This window comes from Rhipicephalus microplus, chromosome 5, assembly GCF_043290135.1.
Source record: "Rhipicephalus microplus isolate Deutch F79 chromosome 5, USDA_Rmic, whole genome shotgun sequence".
In the NCBI taxonomy this organism is placed as follows: domain Eukaryota; kingdom Metazoa; phylum Arthropoda; class Arachnida; order Ixodida; family Ixodidae; genus Rhipicephalus; species Rhipicephalus microplus.
Genome location: NC_134704.1, coordinates 53,030,988 through 53,053,678, shown reverse-complemented (window position 1 = coordinate 53,053,678; position 22,691 = coordinate 53,030,988). Strand labels below are relative to the sequence as shown.

The window sequence follows — 22,691 nt, the reverse complement described above, 5'->3', positions numbered from 1 at the left end:
AGTGTTGGCGATTTTCATTTCTGCTCTGCTGGGTGTCGCGCTAAGTTTCTGAAAATGTTTTGCCGGGTTCGTTTATGTTGGCATGTGCGTTTTGTGAACCGAAACTTAGACAGGGTTAGGTTCCAGTCTTCAGTCTCGGGCATGCAGCTTGACAAGTTCAAAGGTTAGCAATTAGCGGCGGGTTTACACTAAAGTATTCGAGTTGAGCCGAATCCTGCAATAGCTTTGTTATGTTATTACTTCGTTACAGCAGACTTCATTATGGTCTTATATGCTTATATTCAGTTCAACTGGACTAACCACTCCTTCGTTGCATTCATTGTTTTGGTTACCCGCTATGAGGAGTACAAACACTGTGTATTCGCTCGAAGTGATTTGCATAACCTTAAAAAGAATGTTGGGTATCCTGTCTGTATTTTTTGTAGCAAATACGGGCGAACTGTACACTTTACTGTGGGTCGCTTGGTCACTGTGTATGCTTTATCTCTCCAGCTCAAGTAATATATCGATAACAAAACCGCTTGTTGAAATGTCTTCGAGCGGGTAAGGAACACAGTATGAAGTGGGCATGGTTCATGTTATCACGCTTTTCGTATTTTAGCTTCTCATCAACCTCCTCATCTTGCCCATCAAAATTTTCAAAAGAATACCCAAACTTGTAGCGTTTGATGGGGCTGCGGACGCTGCCATTTTATTTTTATATAGCTTGTGAGTGATAACGTACAATGTAGAGCCTTTGTGAAAAATAATGAGCCAAAGTGGTTTCCTTCTGCTATTTATTAGCCCTGTAATACCGCTCTCGTAGCACCAATTAAAGTCCACAATTCTGGATAAAGTGATGACTACAATCTATTTTAGCTCGCAAGCGTCACAGCAACACCCAAACGCAAATCACTTGGGATCTTAAGTTTTTGATGAAGGCGACGCATAACAAAAGCCACAAGACCTGCCAGTGTTGTAGCATAAAGTTTGTCTTTCACGTAGTGAGCAAGCTGCAAAGCCCTACCTTTCTGAGGACAAGCAGGCATCAAGTCTGCTTTTTTTCATTTTGGACTAGCTGTTCTTAAGCACAGCCAGCACACTGCACCTTTGCCTTTCTGCTATATTGTGTCGTGTGGTTTCTGTGCGCTCTTTTTTTCTATGCATTATTTCAGTTAAGCCCAGGCGTGATTTGCGACTTCATTGCTGTGTATATGTCACTTCTTCCTTCTTCATCAGCATTGTGCGCTATGTTTTTGCCATAGATCCTTAGTTACCCACTGGCCCGGTGTGTCATACTTCACCAGCTTCTCGGCTTCTGCCAACTCTAGCGATGTGTGCGTTGTCTGTGTTCTCTATGTATTTGTTACAATATTTGTTACAATTTATTTGTAAGGCGAGATGCATTTGTTGTCTACCTTTGTCATATTGTGCTTTTTATATTCTCATACTCTACCTTGCCTTTGAATAAAACATTGCGGATGCTCTGTTTCTTTGACTGATATATACATTGATCACTTGTTCCAAAAGAAAAACACAAGCGCGATGAATAAAACGATAGTGAATTATCATTACCTGCATCTCTTTTTATTATAACTTAATCGAAATAAAAATTACGTCACGACCGATTCGCACGACCCACTGAACAAAACAAAACAGGGAATCGCTAAATCAAAACGACCTACAAAAACTATCCATTTGGGCGATGAATAGTGGTCTGAAATTATGAACTTACGACATAGCCAAACGTCGGTTATGCAAAGTAATTCAAAAGTTGCGCCAGTGAAACCGAAACCGGAAGCGCAAGCCACTTGCTCTCATCAACCACTAGGTGTGCTAGAGTCGATTGGGCCGCTGGGGTCTACGGGAGTGTCCACTCTTCACCTTTTTTTATTTCTCTATGCGTACACCTGCTCGGTGCCGCTTGTTGATCTACACATGTAATAGCCGCCACAGGAGAACCACTAAGACCAAAGTTTGGCATCAAAATTTTTTCAAAGAAAAAGATTTTTCAGTTTGTGCAAATCTCCATGTTGGCTCCACATCGTGTCTCGCTGAGGACTTTTAATGCGGTAGCACACAAAATATTGAAGTCTAACTAGAAAGTGTTTTGTTTTGGTATTCGTTTCGCACCACGGGTACACCTTCATGTGGTTTAGATGTGTATGTATTCTTTTTGTAGAAGCATAGGTGTGTAGCCTACTGACAAAGACACCCGCTTTCTGACCATGAGGGCACGAGTTTAAATGACAGCATGGGAAACAAAAAGAATTCTTGTTTTTTTTTTATCTATGCCGAAGACATTATCGCTCTGAACAGCCGCTCGCAGCCGCCCGCTGCGCTGAAAGCAGTGCAGTAGCTTGGCCGCAGGGCCTTATAAGGCCGCCCTACAGGGTGTCCGCTCTTTACGCATGTATGTTTGTTTACGCACTAAGTAGATAGAGCGGTCATTAATTGTTGTCCGGGGACAATGACACTATGTATTACCAAATATGTAGTAATAGTAGTAATAGACCAACCCTTCTAGTCAGCACCACTCACTAACTAGGTAGTTAATTTCGCTAACCTGCATTTTACTACCTTCACAATTACTAAAAGGCTAGTACTTTTTGTGACAAGTGAGCGGTTCCTATTTAGCTAGGTGAATATGCTGATTTTTTTTCTAAGAGTGATGAATAACAGATAATATATCGTTATAAGGAAGGTGGCGTTCAGCAAGTAGAAATTACAAAAGTAAATGGAATACGTCAATGGGGCAATGAAGGTATGGTAAACAAAAATAATGTCAAATAGTCTATGGCAATCGAATAGGCAGTGTTGTTGTCGCCATCGTCGTCGCTCAGAAAGCGAATATATCCGTACCATATGAATGCGTAACGATATATGAATGCGTAAGGATATTTCATGTTCCTTGCTCTTCTTTTTTACGTTCTGACGAACGTAAGAAAGAAGAGCAAGGAACATGAAATACGCCGCACCGATGGCACCCGGTGAAAGCGAGGTAAGGCCGCAACGAACCTAGAAGCGCGGGAAACAGAAAAAAAAAAGCGATCCAAGTTCAAAAGCAGAGAAAATTATCTTTTCCCGCTATTGATAATATGTTTAGTTATTTTGTTTTGGGAAGCGAAAACGTACTATGAACGAGAACAGATATTTACTATACTTCCTAAAGGGGCCCTGAAACACTGTGTTGAGTAACCATGGAATTAATTCACTGGAAGAGCTTATGGCCACACAAATTCAACGCTGCAAAAATTTTAAGCATCCGTCCAGTACGAGTGGACTTACAAAGATTTGTCACACGCTGCAATCGCATTCTCTCTTCTCTCGTGCCGACGAAAGCGCTGGAAGCAAAGCAGGGAAGGATGGGAGGGGGCGCACAAAAAACGTCACGAGTGCCTCGTAACCTTGAGCGTTTTTTTTTTCTTCGAATACGCGGCTTTTCAGTGCAATCAAGCGCGCACGCGTCGACAAGTGGCGGCGTCCCGCGGCGATCTCTGTAACGACCGAGTGCGACATGTTCAAATCAGCCAATGGCTGATAGATGGGTCGTCGACGAGTGATTTTTGGGCGTTTTCCGTCAGTTGTCTAGAGAAGAGAAAGCAATCTTAAGCTGATTTTGATAAGATATTGTGAATAAAAAGCCCCATGCTTCGCTATAACATTTGCCTCGCATGTTCTCGGGAACCTCTACTATACCGATCAAGTGCGTTTTCTGACCATGCTCAAAAAGTGCTGCAGGGCCCCTTTAAATGTCCATTCGAGTGAATGCACGTTTTCCAGTGCATTATTGACGTTCTTTGTTGACTTTTACCCGGGTATATGTTCGACCTCAACAGTCAACTACTAAAACTCAATGATTGACAAACGCGGTTGAACGCCATGTGTCACTACGATAATCATGTTTCCAGAAAAAAAAACGCATATAACCCATCACCCCCCCCCCAAATATATATATATATATATATATATATATATATATATATATATATATATATATATATATATATATATATATATATATATATATATATATATATATATATATATATATATATAGTACTGGCAACTCTGCTAGAGCGCGATACGCAGACGCCATGAAAAACAAAATTAGCTCTAGCCGCTTTAACACACAGCATAATGCGGCTACAAAACAGCATGCGATTGGTAGCAAACTTCACGCTTCTCACAAAACACTCCCACAGAATACTCGACGATCTAGGTTTTCTATGGCGCAAGCGCCTGACGATATTATGTTTTTTTAATGAGCGCACCAGCATGCGGAGCCTTTGAAAGAATGTTATGAATCCGCAATAAAAAATAAAAACTTATATATAAAGAAGATAATGACAAAAGTGAGTGATTGTATATGACGCATATGTGATGCGAGCATAAGTTTGTTTAGGACAGGAGCCAAACTGCTGAAATATTTATTCAAGGTTAATTTAATGAGATCATTTAAAAAGCGAGCTGGTTTTTGGGGGTGTGCGTCCTCAAAATGGCACATATACCAACTGCAGAACAGTGTTCTTAAGTGCGAAGCATTTCTTATAACCATAATGTACTGCGCAAAAAACGGATGGAAACACGAAGTATAGAGAAAAAGGTCAGACAAGCGCAGGCTATCAACTGAAGCTTTATTGCAAGACCGAGGCGATATATGAAGGAAAAGATCAAAAGCAGGGGAGGACAAAGAGGAAGGAGAAAAATGCACGAGGGGTCAAATCAACAAAACCTAGGTGACATCGAGAATAGCACGCACGTCTTACAAAACCTAGAAAGCTCAACTCCTTATCATGTATGGCCACAGAGGGAACACTGACGCACGACTCAGAAATCTTGTGAATATGCGCAGCCTCAATAAGTTCGCGCACTCTTTGGTTTTTATGCCGAAACAACACAGAAGTATCATCAAAGAGAGGCACGCAGCCACATTCGCTACAGTGGGCTGCTAGATGAAGGCCGCATTGGCCTTTCAGAGAATTAAAATGTTCTCTAAGTCTAACATTTAGACAGCGACCTGTCTGACCCACGTATGCACGATTGCATGACAAGGATATGTAGTAGACAACACCAGTGATACAGATACATAATTATTAATTAACCTTCGCGCACTATCTATCTATCTATCTATCTATCTATCTATCTATCTATCTATCTATCTATCTATCTATCTATCTATCTATCTATCTATCTATCTATCTATCTATCTATCTATCTATCTATCTCTATTCGCCTACGTCGCCCCGCCGCGGTGGTCTAGTGGCTAAGGTACTCGGCTGCTGACCCGCAGGGCGCGGGTTCGAATCCCGGCTGCGGCGGCTGCATTTCCGATGGAGGCGGAAATGTTGTAGGCCCGTGTTCTCAGATTTGGGTGCACGTTAAAGAACCCCAGGTGGTCTAAATTTCCGGAGCCCTCCACTACGGCGTCTCTCATAATCATATAGTGGTTTTGGGACGTTAAACCCCACATATCAATCAATCATTCGCCTACGTCTGGGTGCTCACATTACAGTATTATTTTAGGGAGAGCCTACCGCACTTCCATGGGTACTTTTAATGACACCCGATCTATTGCGTAAGAAATGGACACATTAAAATATTTTGCATTCGTAATTATGATTCACACAGCTGTCTTTCAGTAGTAATCCATTTTTTTCTTCCGTTTGAACTACCACTATATGAAGATACGGCCGCGCCAGTGCTCCTCGCACCACCCCAGTTCTTCACTCGAGCGCCTGCGCGCCGCGGGGAGACGCGACAGGCGCGGCGATCTGCGGCGGCAGCCGGCGTCGACCCCGATCGCGCATGCGCCCGGGCCTGTGCGCTCGCTCTCGCCAGCGTTGCGACCGTAGCGCCGCCGCACCTCTACCTGGCCGCGTGCGCCATGATGACATCGGCGCCGGCCGACGCACTTGAGTTCCTCCGGCGGGCAACAACTCTCGCCGGTCTGCAGCAGGCAGCGAGCTGCCGCCGCACCACGCCACGCTGCTACAGGACCGCGCATAGAAGACCTCCCGCGATGAACGCGAACACCCAGGCGCTGCGGCGGCCGACGGAGCAGCGCCTCTAGGGACGACCAGAGACGACTTCGTTTTCGCGCGGTGGGCGCCCTGTGTGCGTGCGTGCGGATTATACAATAATTTGCCCCCCCCTCCCCGTTTACACTCCGGCCCTCCTGTCTCGACGCGTCGGCTCCGTGACACCCAGTGGCTGACCTTGTTTTTCGGTTGTTTTATCGTTTATCTGTGTCGCAATTTCGTCATTTTTTTCCGCGTATCTGCGCGGCATCCCCCACTACTCAGACGCTGTCTGTCTCGCTGGATTTACTGTGCCTCCAGCCAACTTGCCACTCATCCTGTGTGCGCCGAAACTGGATACGCCAACTGAGCGCGTGTGTGTGCGGCCTTTAGAGTTCTGAACGAGATCTGCGTGGCTCGCGACAACAGCTTTGTTATTTTTTTTTACGCCGATAACGGTAAGTCTCACCTTTCGCACTGTTTCATTGCGGCTTTCATTCCACTAGGAAAATCAGGCGTGGTTAAAGCAGGCGTGCCGAGCATGTTTTGCGGGCTGAAAACAATTTGTCTCGCCGTCTCCCCTTAACTGTAGATCGTACTTTCGCACTCATCGACAGGTAAACACTCTGATCCCGCAGGTAACTGCGGTAACCTTTCTAGCCACCGTGTGTAGACGTAGCGACGCCTTGTTTATTGCCTTCCGTCTGGCCTGCTCCCATTTTCACTACTTGCTGGCGTGTGTTCCCTTTCGAGTCACGCTGGCACGACACGCCTGCATGTGTGGATTGGCGCGCTAGCTAGCGGCTGCTAGCAGTGTTTGCAGCCGACCTTGAAAAATGAGCGTGTCGTCAAGGGCTGACTCGCCGGCTCCCTTTAAAAAAGAAAGAGAGAGAAAAGAAGTCGCCCCAGTCGGCTCTTCGGGAAGGGCGCCGTTTTCCATCACGTTTTATTTATTCGGCGAAAAGGCGCAGCCATGTTATGTAGTAGACGGGATGGATCGCGTGCACCCCCTCTTTTCTATGCCTCCTGTGTTCTTTTCCTTGGGTGTCGACTCCAAGGTCGCCGCCTGTCCAGATGAATGAGCGGCTTGTCTGCAGAAAAAGGGAAGCCTACATCCTTTCACGCTGCGTAGCACGTGCCCCAGAAAACATTGCGAGCGATCCGCGGTAGTTCTGGGTGCACGGACGTTTACAACTAGCGCTGAGCACCGAAAATTTCCGGCGCACTTTGTGAACTTAAACCGCGTTGTTAACTTTTCCTGCTCTCCCAGTTTCGCTGCTGTCGCGCGTTTCCTTTCATAACATGCGATGTACGCTACTATAACTTTTTTTTTTTGTCGTAATACTTGGCTGTCACGACGCAACCAACCCCTTGGCCGTTTATTAGGCGGCACGTAGTTGTGACATTAACCGACGTTGACATAATATGGACGCCGGGGAAACTAGCGACGTGAAAGAAAAAAAAAAGATGTGGGGGTCGGAGGGGAAGAAGCCGGATTAGATAGAGGCTTCCGTCGACCGCGGTTGCTCTCCAAGCTTAGTGGCGTGCTTCTCACATTTACATTTCTTTTCGCCACTCTCTCCTGAGCCGCGATTTTGTTGGTTTCGTTTTGTTTTGGCGCTACGTTTTTTCTAGTTTTCGCTGTTTCCGTCGTCTTGGAGTTACGTAACTGCCGGATCGTGGGGGGGGGGGGGGGGAGGCAAAAAAAGAACAGAAATTCGAAAGCGGCGAGAAGGCTCATTTCGGCCGTGATTTATTGCCCCGTAAAAAACTCGCCAGGCATTCTTTACTGGCGGGTAGGTCGCCTCTCCCGTAGATCTCAGTAGATGGTCCGTCCGTGTGTACACAGGTAGGGATTTGCGAAGCAGCGCTCTTTGCCGTGGGGCCGATCTGTTGGTGTGTGTGTGTGTCTGTGTCGTGGCTAGGAGCATAGGTAGCCTTCGTTGTTTCGTTTTCGCTCACGCTTTCTTTCCGGTCGGAAGTGCTGGGCGTGTTCTTGCCGGACCCCCCAGCTTGTTCGGCTGAAAAATCGCCGAGTGGCTCGTTTTCGTAGAGTCGCGCACACCCGAAGTTCTCCCGAGTAGCTTTTCTAAAGGGACATTCTGGTACATTTACACTTGGCTAGCTCAGTAACTTTCCTTTTCGCACAAATAGGAACAGTGATGTGTGTCACGTGTGTGGCACGTATACACGTGTATATACTTCAGTTGAGTTATATATGGTTAGCGTATTACAGCAGGAAGTTCCAAAGTTACGGTACAATTGACGGGGGGACCTATTTTGTTTACATTATGGAGTAATTACCATACGGTGGTTTTGAGGGCGTTAAACCAGACATATCACTCGATGGAGTAGTTACCGAAAATGCAGTAAATGAAAGTACACGGACGAGTGAACAATGATGAATAAGTTTGATAAGAGTATCATTAAAATGTATGCTTGCCATGCTTACAATCACAGGTTTGACTTTTATTCTACTTTGGAAAAAAGGCGGTACGGACGGGGGGGGGGATAAAATAAATCTGATCTCTGTCGGTGATCTATTTCAACAAAAAAAAAGGGGGGGGGGATGGGAGTGCATATACCAATGACATGACAGATGATTGCTGCAGTGTTTCGCCCCAATTGCTTCAGTAAATGCGAATGCGACCGTCATATTAACGAGATTTCGTTATAGAGCTCGGTTCGCAGAAATTCGGGCGTCGGCGTTGTTGGTTGTGAGCGAAAAATCATCATGTGCGAGACCGAAAAAAATGCAAGTAAAATAAATTATAAAACATTCTCTGTCCTAATGGGTATCGAACCTCGGGTCGTTTGCGGTAAAAGAGTGTTCTACCACACAGCCACGCGTCTGCTTTTTTTTTCTTTTTCCCCCTCTCCGTGGTATTTAATACAAACGCGGTTTACGGTACATACATAGCGTACATAATACTGAAGACCTCTTCGACGAGTGTACCATAGGCATTACAAAAACAATTCCATACAACACTGTGTCTAAAAGGGTATTCGAGCAGCAGACAACTTCCCGGGAGCATGCCACATACCTGTTTCTGTGCTGAACTCTGCAATCAGTTGATGACTGCGTTTTCAGGGGGTTTGTAGATTTGGTGAGGCTGAATAATTTGAACGGTGCAGATAACAGCACACGAACGCCCACACGTTTTCTTATTTTTTTGAGCCTGTGTGATATATGGTGTTTGTATGGAACAACGGCTATCCTTTCACGCTCTGTATCCGTGTGTGTTGCCCAGATCCTGTCTGCTCTGCCCTATTAGTCCGCAGGATAGTCTCGGCAACGAAAGCGATAAACGCCTCGGGGAAACCCGAAGCCTTAAGCCGGGAAACTTGGGCTTTGAGGCTCGCAGAGATGTTGTGAACGCACGACTTATTCAAGGCATTCTCAAGACTGGTTCGTGCTGTGCCTCGCTTTAATAACTTACACGGTGGGTACACGTTTCTTTCCAATGATGTGCACTTGATCTATAGGTGGCACGCAGGACCATTCAATACACTGGAAATAGGTTGGCTTATAAATTCATGGGCCAAACAACATTCCCGAGCTTCCAGCTAAGTTCATTTGCGGGGAACTTGAAAAAAAAAATTTCATGGGCCACGCGTCTGCTGAAAATAACTTGTGCTTGGAAGTGCAGAGAAAGTAACTTTCGTTCTTTATAAACACACGCGTCTTGTATACATGTTTCACAATATAACATGAAGTATTGCAGTAATAATGCGTGGTACAAGCGTAAATTGACATCAGGCGTCACATGTGATTATCATAATGACTTTATGGTTTAAAGCCGGTCACCCACTACAGATGCACACACGTTACTGTGTCTTAATTTTTTTTAAGGCCACGCTTTCGTCACCAAAACGAAGAGATTCCTCCAAAAAAGCTTTTGGAGCCCTAATTTTTTATTGATACGGTCTCATCGAGTGTGAGGCCCACGGGCAGGCTTTATGCTCTCCCAATAGTAGAGTACCCAGTGCTCTTAATCGTTAACATTTTCTAAACGCATAGCAAATTCGAAAACGATATCATGCACGAAGTGTTTGAAGTACGCACTATGAGACAGGATAACGCTATCGCGCCCAACTCTTAAAGGCGAAGCGTAAGGGTCCCCCCGCCCTTTTTTTTTTACACATTTGAACAGTTATATTTCGTCTTTAGCTGGCGTTAGCTGTATTTCGCGCGCTTCTGTAACAGCGCGACAGTGGCGAATCGCTTCAAGTCTATTAAATGTTCCAAGGACAGCGAGCACTAAGCCAGATGCTTTAAAAATGAGAGGAAAAAAAAGAAAAGAAAAGCGGAGTATAGAAAGCGAAGAAGCAAGCCCCACGTGCGGCTGCGAATCACGAAGCCGTTTCTTTGTGCGGGGGAGAGTTCGGCGGCGGCGCGGCTAGCCTTGGTCGCTAATCCAGATGTTTTGCTCTTTCTGCTTTTTTTTTCTTCTTTTTTTTTGCAATCTGGCGCGCCTTGGAAGTAGAGCGTGGCGATGTGGAGCCGAGAGTTATAAGGGGATGGGGCGGGGGGCGGCTAGTCGATTGGCGGGGATGGATGAAGGTCAGGGACTCGCGGACAGAGCGGCGGATGGCCGCTTCTATACCCTCTTCATCATCTTCGTACCACTCTCAACGCTGCTTGCCTACGGCACCGTCTATGATCTGCCGGCTGCGGTGGCGTTGAAAAAGAGGGGTTGCGTAATGCCACACACTCCGTGGTGCAGCGACTGTTACCAGTGCATGGTCTATCTGTATTACGGTGCACTCGCTTGGGCGTTAAGCGAAACGCTGCCTGGTTGACCTGTCACAGCATCCTTACTGGTTTTATCCGTTAGACGGACATTTAAGTGAAGCAATAAGTTAGGTTGAATTGACGAAAATCCCTAGTGCCTGTAGTTTCATCACCATACGTGTGTTAATAAACGAGAAGAGTGCTAACAAAGAGAGAGAATCTAGATGGGAGCCGACAGATGGAAGCACGTCGTGGGATAATCAGGCTGAACAGTGGAAGTGCCTCAGATTACCAGGAAACGACGTCACGGCTAATCCCCTTAAAACTAACACGCCGAAGATGACATAGGTCCTCCTATCGAAACGTCGGTTAGCCTGTCTGAGGCACTTCCACTGTTCACCCTGATTATACAAGAAAAAGAGAGAGATGAGTGCTAACAAAGAGAGAGAGAGAGGAGAGAGGAAATCTTTATTGTGACAGAAAAGGTGAGAGGTCAGCCTGGACCTGCTGCTGGGCGTTAGGAAAAGAGGTGGTAAAAAGCGGAGACAGAAGGTGTTCATGGTGGTGAGGAAGACGGCGATAAAGAAAAACATGTTCAAGAAGTCCCGCTGAAATTTCGCCACGTAGGTTCCAAGAAATTGCCTTAAATTTAGTATGTTAAATCAATGGGCCCCTCAAAGGACAATGCACTTCGTTTGTACTACAGCTTGTAATTGCGTAGCACTTAGTGGACGCCGACAAAATATGTAACGTCGTGATCGACGTTCGGCGAGGGAATCGCAAGCTGCCATCGCAACCCGCATTTTCTCTTAGGTCGTTGTTTATTTTCTCGCTTACCAAGCGTGTTGGGGTAAACGGGCAGATTTCCGAATTGTTATTCGGATGAGAAAAGTGGCCTTTCACTTTGATGTATCTTCAAGCGAAGCTTTGCATAGCGCCTGCTACAGTGCCGTTGTGTCTGTGATCTAGTCAACATCATCCTCTCAATCACAATATACTTCGCTCTAAACGGGCCACTGCAGTACTGTGGTTACGTCACTGAGCTGAGGACATGATGGTCGCGGGTTCGATGTAGCTCCGCCTCGTGCTTCGAATGCCGTATTGTCACCAAAGGGTGAATGCATACCGCAACTGTGTTTTTGTCGGCCCAGTGGTCGCGTCCTCGAAACGTTCTCAAACGGCACACGTGCATATCAATCAACTTGAAACTGGGCGACCGCGCTTCGCCTGGTTCTTGCGAGACGCGCTTTCCGGTCGGCGTTCCCCTTTTTGTCCCTAACTGGGGGTGACTTTTGACGGCTCTGCTCGTGAACCGTGTCAACGTCCGAGTCGCCTTTTTCTTTCCCATGCGCGCGCGGGTCTTCCGCGTCCCCGTTCGCAGAACCGAAACGGTCAGAATTGCAGCGCGGGAACTCGCTTTTCGGCACCCGCATAACTTGCGCCACTCATCCCACCGACCTCATACTTGTCTACCTCATACTAATTGCTGCGTCGGTGCCGTAGCCGGAATTTCAAAGACGATAGTCCTTTTTTTTTTTCATACTAAGCTTCGTATACCACGATGTACTGCGCACCGAGATAAAGAGAGAGAGTAGACAGAGAGAGAAGGAAGACCGGGAGGTTAACCAGATATTGGCGTCTGGTTTGCTACCCAGCACTGAGGTGGGGAAATAGGGGCAAGAAAGAGAAGTTAGGGAGATGGAGCGAAAAAAAAAACGCAGGTGCACTCAAGAGAAAACGAAAACACACACAGGAAGGGCGTTCTGGCTACAACCGTTCAGAAAGGCCTGTGTACTAACTTTCTGTGTACTTACTTTACACATTTTTAATGGACCACAGACAGCGTTCCTAAATTCCGTAAGAAACGTAATAAAGCAGGCGCGACATTGAAACATAAGGGTCAATAGGAGAAAGACAGCTGCCCCCTCCTCTGGGAAGGCTGTTGCGGTTCGTATTTAGCGCGACTGCACATTCATGAGTGATCTGTGCGCCAGACAACTACGGCGCAGTCAGCGGGGTTTTCCTCTTTGTCAATGGAGTAACGCAAGCCTTTGCGGTGCGGTGGCTGCCACTGCGCATGCGTCGTAACGCGAGCCGCCGTTCGCGCTTGCGGTCCGCCCGCAAGAAATCCGAAATAGCGGGCGGCCCGCAAGACCCGCAAAGCCCAATTGCGGTGAATGAACTTGCGGCGAGCGTGCGTCAGCGTTTGCGAGACCAAACGCTATTTGAAAACTCATATGGCGCTCGTACGCAAACGCTGCGCCCGCAACGACAGCTAACTTGGCGTACGCTATTCTCAAACCCCCTAACATCGCTGTCTTCCTTTGCATATAACTCGGCGTTGCGTTCAGCTGCACCTACCGCCACATTCGCAAAGGAAATCATGCACAGTACGTGTGTGTTTTCAGGAGACGGCATGGGACGAGCTGTTCGTATCTTGATGCCATCAGGCTTTTTTTTTTTCTCGCTGGAATCTGCGCATGCTCAATGCATACAGGAGGGGCGCTGTTTTGCTACATGCATGTGTATTCACGCGCCACTGTCGTCGAGTGTTTTTTCCGCTCGTAAGGATGTGTGCTGTGCGTGTGTCAGCAACTAAGATTGCGATGACGTTTTACGGGGACTCCCCTCCTCCCATCTGTGAGTGTGTTGCGGCAGGTTTCACGTTTACATGCATGCGGCGTCGGCGAGAGAGCTCGGATCGCCTGCTGTGGCTCCGCCTTCAAAGCTACGGCGACATTGTGCGCCTCTAGAGCAAAGGAAAGAAAACAAAGCAACAACGAAAACTCGCACGAAGAGGAAGGTTTTGCAGAACGGGAGTGCAATCCCAGCATCTGTGATCTCTCCTGAGGAGCTTACCGCGAGTATGCGGATTAAGACTCTCGACCATCAAACAAGAGCTGAAGCTGCTGTGGTATCCGTTGCGTATACGGGATATTTAGAGCTTTTCAGCCGAGAGATAAGTACACAAGTGTGGCCTACTACATAAGATTACGCAGTTCCCTCACGGTAATGCAGTGGTGCTCGGCTGCCGACTCGCAGGTCGTGGGTTCTATCCCGGCCGTGACGGTCGCATTTCGATAGATGCGAAATGAGAGTCACGTCTCCTGTACGATGTCAGTGGGCGTCCGAAATTTCCGCAGAACCCTCCACTACGGTGCCTCTCATAATCATGTGTGTCTGTGTGTTTGGAGATGGGTGCCCGGTTTGGCGCTCGGCGTTATGAATGCCCCATTTCTCGAAAAGGTGACATTTTCTTTCTCTCGCCCTCTTCTTTCAGTTCTCTTCCCCGCCCAACGACACTGCGCCGTGCTCTCCTAATTGTCATTTTTACGCTCAAACCACTCGTATGTCGAAGGCCTGTCTTGCACTGCAACAACCTGCAGCCGCGGGCACAACGTTATAACGTCACCACACGACCATAAGGTCGCACCGCAGTGAGGCGCCACTAAAAAGAATAAGGCTGTACGTCATTTCGTTAAAAAGGTCCACATTGTGTTCACCCGATACCCCACCAAACAAATAAGTAAACGTCTCTCTGTTTTCTCTTCAACTGCTTCCTACCATTCTTCTTGGCAGGATGTGTTAGGAGGTGCAAGCAAGTGATCTTGCAAGGGCCCCTTTTGCGCCCCTCTGCCGACGCCCATGGCCACGACTGTGTGTCTCCTCTTCGTGATACGTACTTAGCACCCCATACGTCGTCAATCAAAGCAACAACTTGCCCAAGAAGAAGCTCCCTTGTAATTATCCATTTAGCAAACTTTAAACGACATAGTATTCCCAAGGAAATACCGCTCACTTCATGTAATGCGGCACACTGTTTATTCCCGGCCAATTTTTTACCAGCGTATTGCCGGCATTGTCTAGCCAGTGGCTAACAGAGAGCTTTAGTCTGTCTGCGAAACTTTTCATACCGGACACCATAGCCGTTAACGTAAGAGGCAGGACAGGTGGGGCCATTTGGCGGGGTCGAGGTGGACTAGGCGAGCACGTAATTGTTATTGCAGAAACCCTGGCGCTTTCTACTTTTCTGGTGGTATAAATTCGAGGCAGTGGCCTAATACTGACTGAGTTGAGTTTTAACCCCCCCCCCCCCCACCCCGACTTGGGCGCACGTTAAAGAACCCCAGGTGGTCGAAATTTCCGGAGCCCTCCACTACGGCGTCTCTCATAATCATATGGTGGTTTTGGGACGTTAAACCCCACAAATCAATCAACCCCCCCCCCCCCTTCTCTACTAGAAGACTAGGCGAAACAAACTAACGTGTCTGTACTTGCGGTTACACGAAGCGTTGCAAAATATCGGTTCCATCGACCGGTAAACCGCTATTCTGTTGTGGGGACAGAAGGCTTGAAATAAACATTAAGTAACCAAGTGACCTGGCTGATATCACGGCATGAAGTGCGAGCTTCTGAGTCTCTTTGCCCTTTTCGCGGACGCCAAGCGCGCTGTACACTGCTCTGTTAACTCTTTTGCGTATAGACTAACACTGCGTCCAGGGAACATCGTACGTACCAACCCAAGCGTTTCCACGCGTATGCGTCTACCGTAGAGAGTTTTCGTTTAACATGCAAAACACGAAGGTTAACAGCTCGATATGGGAGCACTAGAGTTCGTCGATGTCGTTAATGATGATGGCTCGATCGCGACCGTATGAGCGGCCGCATTCCGGCCGCAGCAGGTCCTTGCTCGCGAGCGACAGACGGCGATCATCGCGCACCTGCAGTCGACAGGCGCAGCAGACTGTGATCGCTCGCGCCTGTCTCGTTTCCCGACCTGGCTTTTGGGGGCGCGGCACGCGCGTGGCTGTTTGTAAACAAGCGTGCAACGACTCTATCCCCGCCCGCGTGTTAGCACGGTCTCTTCTTGTTCGCCGTTGTTGTTGCGGCGTCTGCGGTTGGCCGTCGCAGGTGGGTGCAAGAAAAAGGGGTCCGCGGGCATTCATTGTCGTTGCTGTTTGATCGATGTGCTGCTCTTTTTCCCCCCCAGGCCTAAGCTGCAGGATGGAAGAAGGAGCCGTGCCGTTTTTTTGTTGTGCAAAAGAAGATAAACACACCACAACAGAAATCTTGTTAGGAGGGCGGGGGGCAGATAGTCGCGCTGGCTGAAGAATAGAGGCCTTTTGCAGCGCGATGACACGGTTTTTAGCCGCTTGTCGTGCGCGGCGGCGTTTGGGAAGTAGCCTTCTTTTGGTGCAGGGGGTGTGTGCCCGGCGGCTTTCTTTCTTTCTTTCTTTCTTTCTTTCTTTCTTTCTTTCTTTCTTTCTTTCTTTCTTTCTTTCTTTCTTTCTTTCTATTTGTCATGGGAGATGTTTGTTGTGACAGCTCGAGGCGATTGTATGCTCCTACAACAATGAACCTCGACAACGTTAGATGAAGTACTTAGAGCGTGTTAGAGATGAAAAAAAAAATTGTGAACAAGAGGCGTCGCTTACCGACGTTTTGGCAAGTGGTCTTGTCTTGTTCAAGAATGCATGCGTCTATCTCGGGCTGTGATTATTTGTGAATTTGAATAGTTGTGAAAGTAAATCAAAGCTGTGAAAGTGAATGGTTGTCAACGACAATCCTCTTTGGCATCTCATCGATATTGAGTCTTCCTCGTCGCGGTCTTATGTCTTTTTCCCCTTGCTGGAGCACGCCTCCGAGTCACTCTCACATCAGTTTTGATGAGTGTGTGTGTATCCATTACCACTTCCTAATTCTTTACCGGCCCTCTTTCGTTTCCATAGCGCAATATATGAGTTGCAGGTATCGGCAGCGCCTGTGTGTTTAGAACAAAAAATGGCAGCGTATCCACGGAGTGAATGATGGAGAGTGGGGCGAAGCATTCGTCCGTCCATTCGTTCTTGCTTCCATCCGTCCATGCGTACGTCTGTGTGACCGTCCAAGCGTCCATCCGTCCCTGCGTTCGTCCATGCATCCGACCCTGCGTCCGTTCATGCGTCCATCCATGCATCTGTCTATGTGTCCGTTCATCCATCTATTCAACACTCCAAAGTACCACCATCTCGCATCTTTTCATCATATGTTCCCCATATAGAAGCACCGCCATCCAGCGGACATTCCAAGGACTAAACGTGAGGTGGCACACGCACACTTTCTTACTGCTTGCGCTTCGGGTCTACTTCCCACCTTTAACCACCTCGAGTTCATGGTATATACTAGTTCACTGTATTCATGGCACTGCGGCCCAACGCTCGCTAAACCTTTCTAAAACCAAGGAGGTTACGCCCAGCGAGTATAACGTAGCAACCTTTTCCTGTCAGATAGTGCTCAATGTACATGCCAATGGCTGCTAATGGGAAATGAGAGACAGGAGAATTCGACTTTTAGTTAACGCGCACGCTGCGATTTCTCTTCTTTTTTATTGTTCAACGGGTGCCGCTATAAGGAGCTTCGCCCCTAAATAGTGGTTAACGATTTAGAATACTAGTTACTCTACTATGGGAGAGCATAAAGCCGTCCCGTAAGCATCTCCTGAGCTGCATGCAGTAGGTTCAGTTATAGTTTCCAAGAGGCCCGGTACCTGGGACTATCATGCCAGCTATGTAACAGTAATGTGTGTGGGTTCAGAAACCAGGCCCTCAAAAGTGCCCCGGTCACATGCGTGTTTGTGTGTTCGCCGTTTTCCAACCATCGATGCTCTGTCAATCGTGGCTTTGTCGGAAATAAGCCGTTTCTGATACGGTAATCTGATGTTTAGTCGAGGTCGTTTGTCAATTCACGTCGCCACGTTTTATTTGTGGCTTTCATTCTATTTTATTGTTCCACGCATGACTAGTCGCTGTTACATGTAAGCAACATTGTTCCGCTGCTAATAACGTGGGTTCCATTCCAGGCGTGGAGGAAGGAAGCTGGTAGCAGATATCATTGTGCAGTGCGATAGAAAAAAAAATGGCAGTATATCCACGGAGTGAATGATGAATAGTGGGGCGAAGCATCCGTCCGTCCATTCGTTCTTGCTTCCGTCCATTCATGCGTGCGTCTGTGTGGCCGCCCGTGCGTCCATCCGCCCGTCCGTGCGTGCGTCTGTTCGTGCGTCCGCACGTTCATCTGTGCGTCCGTCCCTGCTTTCGTCCATGCATCCACCCCTGCGTCCGTCCATGCGTCCATCCGTCCGTGCAGCCATCCGTGCGTCCGTCCATGCATCTGTCTGTGTGTCCAATCGTCTACCTATTCAACACTCCAAGTACCACCATCTCGCATCTTTTCATCATATATTCCTCATATAGAAGCACCGCCATCCAGCGGACATTCCAAGGACTGAACGAGAGGAGGCACACGCACACTTTCTTACGGCTTGCGCTTCGTGTCTACTTCCCACCTTTAACCACCTCGAGTTCATGCATGGTATATACTAGTTCACTGTTTTCATGGCACTGTGGCCCAACGCTCGCTAAACCTTTCTAAAACCTAGGAGGTTACGCCCAGCGAGTATAACATAGCAACCTTTTCTTGTCTTCTGTGCGTTGTTGTACAAGAAAAAATTCGCAGCGTGCGCGTTAACTAAAATCCGAATTCTCCTGTTTCTCATTCCCCCTTATCAGTCATTGGCATGTACATTGAACACTATCTTTTATTGTTCAACAACGCACAGAAGAAATTTCTCACCGGCACCACCTTGGAAGTCAAAATGTTATACTTGTTACACAATACTACAACGGCTACGAGGGACGAACGAGTGCCGCTATAAGGAGCTTCGCCCCGATAAAGTATGTTTAGCACGCCCGCGGCAAGCTTCATTTAGCCCCATTTTTCCGTTAGGGGAAAGGCTTGAACCTATGCGCCACGTCAACTATAGCTGTGAAGCTGAACTGTTATATTTTCCATTGATGGCCCTTGTTTGAGCCTTCGACCCGGTTTTTACGGAAGAATTTGCAGTTACCGACTGGACGAACAGTTCTTTCATAGCCAAAAAACACTGTCGATTATGATTTATGATTGGCTTGCACGGGCCTTCTTTGCGCTATAACTACACCGTATACCGTTTTTCAGTGCATCTCGGGAGCTCGGATAATACGAACAAGTGCACTACAGTTTGCGGAGTTCCGGAACACTCCCCTATACTTTAGGATTGCACAGCGTGTACTGGTTTCGTAGCTATATAATTTATAATTTGTTTTCTACTCATCAGCATGTGCCCTTCTGTTTACTTATATATATATATATATATATATATATATATATATATATATATATATATATATATGTGTGTGTGTGTCATTACGTAGCACGATACTTCCATTCTAATGTAGTCAATTTTGTCTAAATTTTGCTTATGTCACTATTACGGCAAAATGTACTGCGGCATCTACGAAAGATCTGGCAACGTAGGCGGCTTAGCAGTTACTTTATAAAGTTACAAGCGCTATAGGAAAGCTTTCCTGGTTAGAAACTGCTAAAATTGACAAGCCGTACTAACTCCTGGCTAGCAAAGGTATGCAACGAAGGTAGTGAAATACTCCGTGAACAAGTAAACACACGCGTTTACTGATTACTTTTTTTTTCTAACAGTGTTCTAAAAGACTTTACAATGTCAGCTAAATGATGGCAAATAATCTCGGCTAGTGTAGCGGTTGGCGAAATGATTGTGGATCACAGTGTTGACAAGTTTCAGATATCCGCTCCTAGCAGTGATATATTGATTTGTTCTCTATGCTATGATTGATTCCACTTTTTTGTTTTGCGCACATTATTGTTACCCAAGTACAGATGGGCAACCTAACATGCCGATCGCGTTATTGTGCACTCTTCTAGTGCAGCAATAACGCGTATATATACTCGAATGTCGCGATAGGTTTATTATTTTTTCTTCAGATCTTTGCTATATAGTTAAAGTCGACCCTCGCCTGGCGATAGTTACAGCGCGAGAGCAAAACGACGACACAGAGACAAGAAGGACACAAAGGACACGAGCGCTAACGACACACAGACAAGAAGGACACAAAGGACACGAGCGCTAACTTAGCGCTCGTGTCCTTCTTGTCTCTGTGTCGTGGTTTAATTGTTCTCGCGTTATAACTATCGTCATGCCATACCATCTAGCCCAAGCTGCCACACTTCTAAGTTACATTTCAACCCTCGCGTTACAATCGAATTCCGAAAAGATGATCGAAATGACCGAGTTTCATTCTCGACGCAACCAAAAGCCACCCCTCGTGTTATGATTGTGGTGGCGCTGCAATCGAGTAAATACGGTAATTCAGTATATGTGCGCCACTAATTTTGATTGTCCGAGTAGAGAGAACGAGCTCATCGTTACCATCTGCTATGGAGGGAGGGGGGTAACTACGCTATGCGCTTTGTGAATTTTCAGAAGTCTGAAGCTCTGTAACATCATCCATGGGTTATTTGATATGCTCGCAGCACCTTGAACAGGTTATGGTAATATATACCGTAAACTGACTAGTCGTGAATGTCACCGGTTTCTCGCTCTGCTAAGTGGCATGTGTATACCGTCGTCGTGGATCTCGTTGCTTGGCGATATTCGTTCACAAATTCACATTTTCGCCGAAGGAACACAACAGAGCAAAAGTGTAAGTGCGCACTGACGAATCTTTCCATCACCGATAGCTCCTTGTATATATAGTCCCCTCCTCTGCGTGATAGGTTTGCGAAAATTGTTTTAAGAGCTGAACGCTTCGCTTCCATGTTTTCGAAGGTGGTGGGTTCGGATGCCACCGGCAGAAAGGATGCGTTTATTTCTTTTAAATTCGTTTCAAAGTCAAGTCGTAATTGCTAGGCTTACGTATACGAGTTAAGTGGCAATTGCTAAACTTGCGTATTCAGCTAAAAACGACGAATAATGTGCCATACGATTCTATTGGTTCGATTGCTGTTGGATTCATTTGTGTGTAACAAAGAAACGTGGTCCTCGAACAATTCCCTTACTTTCTTTTATCTCTATGCTATGCTATATGTGTTTCGATACGGTCGATCGTTCCGTAAGTCTCCGTGGCCTGTTTCGCCCCAGGCTCCTTCCGCATGATTTATCAGCCATTGTACACGCACGGTTGGTTGAAAGCGACGGCTTGCGCAAAAAGGCTTTCCAATCATGCCCCTTTTCCTCACGAAAGTGAAGTTGGATCCGTGTTCATGGAAGTTGGCCCCGGGCTGTGCCACTTCGGCCTCCTATCGGGCACCGTACGAGTAGCTGCTATTTGACAGCTTCATTGCGTCGACGCTTGTCGCTGCCAATACGTTGTGCAATTCGTCTCGACAAGCGGCGATAATTCAATTTCGCCCAGGATGCATGCGACAAGCTGCGCCAAGAGAAAAGACCGATCAAGAGTGTAACACAGAAGAGCCGCCCAATACTGCGCGTCCTTGTGTCAAGTTCTAGCTGTTCCGCATATGCAGCCGGAGCTGCTGTCAGTGGAAGACGTGCTCCTCCCGTGGTCGGCTTCTCTTCCAGTCTTCGTCGTCGCGTGTTCGGGTGGTTGCGACCGCGTTACGTCACGGCCGTCTCGTTGGCGTCGAGTCTAGGAAAAAAGAAAAGTGCGGCGCCGTGCGTGTTACCGGGGCGCAACAAAGTGATACTCGGAAGAATGTACGGGCTCGGCCGCCTCGTCAGCCGTGGACCAGTCGACGACGGCACCATGTGGAAGCGGCCTTGCCCGGCAATCTCCGCTCATCACTCGCAATTCGGCGCCATTTGAAGAAGGGGGTATTCGCTCGATCCTGGCGTCGCCTCTCCCCGGTCCCCTCCGTTCGTTGGCGTTTCCGAAAAGAAACGCGCACTGCCGTCACCCTTTCGAAGCCTCTCCCTCTCCGTCTCGTTCCTTTCAATGTATCTCGGGGTATCTTTGCACTGCTTCACAACTCTATTCGCCAGACGTCGCCGCTTTTCTCTCTCTCTTTCTCTCACTCACTGTGGAATGCCGACTGCATCACTGACGGCCCGCCCGCCCGCTCTGGTTGTTCCTCTTTTGTAGTTTTCTTCGTCCCTGGCCTCGCATCTTCGCTTGTACGGATCGCCCGCCTTCTTCGGCCCTCAGCTGGCTTTTTGCACTGTCGGTGTTTTATAACGAGAGCTTCCACGGAGGTCGGTCTTTCTCGGCTGACGGGCCAACAGCGTTCGAAGTAAGTGTGGCGGCGTGGCGATCGGTTTAAGTGACCGCGACTTTCCAAAAAGCGGCCAAAGAAAGAAAAAAAAAAAGCGCTGCTTCTCGGGCCAAGTCCGCGGCAAACGTAAGTCGCGACACATTTCTGAGAAGCCGGCATCTCTCCTTCGCGGTGTTCCTCTCCCCAAGTCCTACCCTTTCTCGCGAGGTTGCCCTTTCCCTTTTCGCCGGCGCTGTCGTCGGTGCCGTCGTCCGCGTGGGGAAGCCAGCGCTGCCGCGTGAGCCTTCTTCCCTTGTGCACTATTCCCCCCGTGTCCTTTAATTCATTTTTTTTTCTTTTTCATTGGTTGTCTTCCGCTACCCCCGCATCGAAAAACTGTTTGTCTCATCCCTTCCCCCCTTTCGACGTCATCGCAGGGATGCAGTCGGTGCGGTTATAATACCACGTACCCGAGGGGAAGCCAGTCGTCGAGATCGTCCTCGGTTGCGGTGATTGCGGTTGTACACAGTCGCCGGCTATCGCTGTGCTTTTACTCGCAAAGCGGGGCAGTCTGGTGCCCGGGAAGGAACAGCGTGGCGGGGCATTTTTTTTAAGACTGTCGTCGACGATATGCGAGAGGCCTCGCTGCATAAGGCTCTTTCCTGAGCGAGAATCTCTTCACACTCGAAGTGGCTGGCTTCGTCGACGTCCACGGAGTCCCGGAGCAGCCGGATTTTCTGAGGCAAGACGAGAACGTTGCGTACTCGTAGCATGGCTCGATCGTTGAACAAGCGTGCTGAATGCATTGGCTAGCGTAAATTGGAACGTTTTATCCGATGCTCTTAGTTGTAGCGATACATTCAATGATAAAGCTTGAAGGTAAGGGACACGAACGCATCTGTTTGGATCCTATG

At 47.6% G+C, this 22,691-nt stretch overlaps 1 protein-coding gene across 5 annotated transcripts in view; it reads left to right on the top strand.

The window, feature by feature from the left end:
* Nucleotides 1-6,187: 6,187 nt before the first annotated feature.
* LOC119173868 (solute carrier organic anion transporter family member 74D) overlaps nucleotides 6,188-22,691 on the top strand; it is a 159,389-nt gene continuing 142,885 nt past the window's right edge. For 2 of the 5 annotated variants that reach the window (XM_037424651.2, XM_075895459.1), the window contains exon 1: nucleotides 6,188-6,457. The gene's annotated coding sequence lies outside the window, so the exon portion shown is untranslated. Of the gene's footprint in view, nucleotides 6,458-22,292; nucleotides 22,520-22,691 lie in introns of those variants that run through there. The other 3 variants (XM_075895462.1, XM_075895461.1, XM_075895460.1) reach the window with 3 other exon arrangements.